Source organism: Leptopilina boulardi, unplaced genomic scaffold, assembly GCF_019393585.1.
Source record: "Leptopilina boulardi isolate dan_hultmark-lab unplaced genomic scaffold, ZJU_Lbou_2.1 LbouV2_305, whole genome shotgun sequence".
Classification (NCBI taxonomy): Eukaryota; Metazoa; Arthropoda; class Insecta; order Hymenoptera; family Figitidae; genus Leptopilina; species Leptopilina boulardi.
In genome coordinates this window covers 1,214,950-1,218,612 of record NW_026137869.1, presented here as the reverse complement: position 1 = coordinate 1,218,612, position 3,663 = coordinate 1,214,950, and the positions used below count along the sequence as shown (strand labels likewise).

At 33.4% G+C, this 3,663-nt stretch overlaps 1 non-coding gene across 1 annotated transcript; it reads right to left on the bottom strand.

The window, feature by feature from the left end:
- Positions 1 to 398: 398 nt before the first annotated feature.
- Positions 399 to 480, bottom strand: Trnal-uaa (transfer RNA leucine (anticodon UAA)). The gene has a single exon. It is a non-coding gene; the product is annotated as a tRNA-Leu (tRNA).
- Positions 481 to 3,663: the final 3,183 nt, after the last annotated feature.

Below are 3,663 nucleotides of genomic sequence, written 5' to 3'. Positions count from 1 at the left end.
GATCCATAATTGCATTATTTTTATTACATTTTCAAAATAGTATTTATTATTTCATTTTCTTATGTATAACTATACAGAGAAATAATTAATTATAAATTTAATTACGTTTCCACTAGACAAATATTCCTCATCTTGTTAATTCGTTACAGTAATTATTAGTACTATAAGTAGAATTACAGGTAGGACAGTAATTAAATAGATGTAATTATATTTTTATGATATTTTATTACATATTTATAATAATTATCGTCAATATAATAACACTTTTGTTTAAGTTGTCCTAATGAAATGTATTTTTAGAAGAAAAACTTTATTTTTTCAATGATTCAAAAATTCATAATATTTATTATTGTAGTTCTGAAATTTTTACAAGAATTAGGTGTTTTTAAGAAAAAAATTGCTAGGTGTGGGATTCGAACCCACGCTCAATATTGAACCAGAACTTAAGTCTGGCGCCTTAGACCGCTCGGCCAACCTAGCTTGCACCCTGCGGTTTAAAAATAGTCACCCATAGGGGTGGTTTCCACCCCTTACACTAAAACAATTATACAATTAAATTATAAAATAAAAATCGAACATTTTTCAAAAAAACTAAAATTTATTTGAGTCTAGCACAGCATCTGCTGGACCAATCAAAAAGTGCACCATACATTTTTTGTTCGAAACTTTTTCCTTATTTTATTTATGGTATTCCGGAGCAGTTATCAAGCAAATTTAATTTTTCTAAATTTTTTCCAAATTTGTTTTCTAGTGTAGCTCAGCATCCGCTGGACCAATCAAAAAGTGTCCCATACATTTTTTGTTCAGAACTTTCTTCTAATGACTTTGGTGGTATTCCGAAGCGTTTTACTCGCAAATTTAATTTTTCGAAAAATTTTCGGAAATTGATTTGAGTGTAGCTCAGCATCCGCTGGACCAATCTAAAAATGCGCCATACATTTTTTGTTCAGAACATTTTGACTATTTTTTTGGTGGTATTCCGGAGCAGTTATCTCTCAAATTTAATTTTTCCAAAATTTTTCTGAAATTTATTTGAGTGTAGCTCAGCATCCACTGGACCAATCAAAAAGTGCGCCATACATTTTTTGTTCCAGACTTTTTGCTCAATTTTTTGGCATTATTCGCGAGTCATTATCTGGCATATTTTTTTTTTCGAAAATTTTTCCCCAGTTTTAGTGAGTGTAGCTCAGCATCCGCTGGACCAATCTAAAAGTGCGCCATACATTTTTTGTTCAGAACTTTTTGACTATTTTATTTATGGTATTCCGGAGCAGTTATCTCTCAAATTTAATTTTTCCAATATTTTTCGGAAATTTATTTGAGTGTAGCTCAGCATCCGCTGTTCCAATCAAAAAGTGCGCCATACATTTTTTGTTCGAAACTTTTTCCCTATTTTATTGGCGGTATTCCGGAACGATTATCTCGCAAATTTAATTTTTCTAAATTTTTCCCAAATTTGTTTTCTAGTGTAGCTCAGCATCCGCTGGACCAATCAAAAAGTGCGCCATACATTTTTTGTTCGAGACTTTTTGCACAATTTTTTGGCATTATTCGCGAGTCATTATCTGGCAAATTTTTTTTTTCGAAAATTTTTCCCCAGTTTTAGTGAGTGTAGCTCAGCATCCGCTGGACCAATCAAAATGTGCGCCATACATTTTTTGTTCAAGACTTTTTGCTCAATTTTTTGGCATTATTCCCGAGTCATTATCTGGCAAATTTCTTTTTCGAAAATTTTTTCCCAGTTTTAGTGAGTGTAGCTCAGCATCCGCTGGACCAATCAAAAAGTACGCCATACATTTTTTGTTCGAGACTTTTTGCTCAATTTTATGGCATTATTCCCGAGTCATTATCTGGCAAATTTAATTTTTCGTAAATTTTCCGAATTTGTTTTCTAGTGTAGCTCAGCATCAGCTGGACCAATCAAAAAGTGCGCCATACATTTTTTGTTCGAAACTTTTTCCCTATTTTATTGGCCGTATTCCGGAACGATTATCTCGCAAATTTAATTTTTCTAAATTTTTCCCAAATTTGTTTTCTAGTGTAGCTCAGCATCCGCTGGACCAATCAAAAAGTGCGCCATACATTTTTTGTTCGAGACTTTTTGCTCAATTTTTTGGCATTATTCGCGAGTCATTATCTGGCAAATTTTTTTTTTCGAAAATTTTTCCCCAGTTTTAGTGAGTGTAGCTCAGCATCCGCTGGACCAATCAAAAGATGCGCCATACATTTTTTGTTCGAGACTTTTTGCTCAATTTTATGGCATTATTCCCGAGTCATTATCTGACAAATTTAATTTTTCGAAAATTTTCCGAATTTATTTATTAGTATAGCTCAGCATCCGCTGGACCAATCAAAAAGTGTCCCATACATTTTTTGTTCAGAACTTTCTTCTAATGACTTTGGTGGTATTCCGAAGCGTTTTACTCGCAAATTTAATTTTTCGAAAATTTTTCCAAAATGTTTTTGAGTGTAGCTCAGCATCCGCTGGACCAATCTAAAAGTGCGCTATACATTTTTTGTTCAGAACTTTTTGACTATTTTATTTATGGTATTCCGGAGCAGTTATCTCTCAAATTTAATTTTTCCAAAATTTTTCGGAAATTTATTTGAGTGTAGCTCAGCATCCGCTGGACCAATCAAAAAGTGCGTTATACATTTTTTGTTCGAAACTTTTTCCTTATTTTATTGGCGGTATTCCGGAACGATTATCTCGCAAATTTAATTTTTCTAAATTTTTCCCAAATTTGTTTTCTAGTGTAGCTCAGCATCCGCTGGACCAATCAAAAAGTGCGCCATACATTTTTTGTTCGCTACTTTTTGCTAAAGACTTTGGCGGTATTCCCGAACGATTATCTCGAAAATTTAATTTTTCTAAATTTTTCCCAAATTTGTTTTCTAGTGTAGCTCAGCATCCGCTGGACCAATCAAAATGTGCGCCATACATTTTTTGTTCGAGACTTTTTGCTCAATTTTTTGGCATTATTCCCGAGTCATTATCTGGCAAATTTCTTTTTCGAAAATTTTTTCCCAGTTTTAGTGAGTGTAGCTCAGCATCCGCTGGACCAATCAAAATGTGCGCCATACATTTTTTGTTCGAGACCTTTTGCTCAATTTTATGGCATTATTCCCGAGTCATTATCTGGCAAATTTAATTTTTCGAAAATTTTCCGAATTTATTTATTAGTATAGCTCAGCATCCGCTGGACCAATCAAAAAGTGTGACATACATTTTTTGTTCAGAACTTTCTTCTAATGACTTTGGTGGTATTCCGAAGGGTTTTACTCGCAAATTTAATTTTTCGAAAATTTTTCAAAAATGTTTTTGAGTGTAGCTCAGCATCCGCTGGACCAATCAAAAAGTGCGCCATACATTTTTTGTTCGAAACTTTTTCCCTATTTTATTGGCGGTATTCCGGAACGATTATCTCGCAAATTTAATTTTTCTAAATTTTTCCCAAATTTGTTTTCTAGTGTAGCTCAGCATCCGCTGGACCAATCAAAAAGTGCGCCATACATTTTTTGTTCGAAACTTTTTCCCTATTTTATTGGCGGTATTCCGGAACGATTATCTCGCAAATTTAATTTTTCTAAATTTTTCCCAAATTTGTTTTCTAGTGTAGCTCAGCATCCGCTGGACCAATCAAAAAGTGCGCCATACATTTT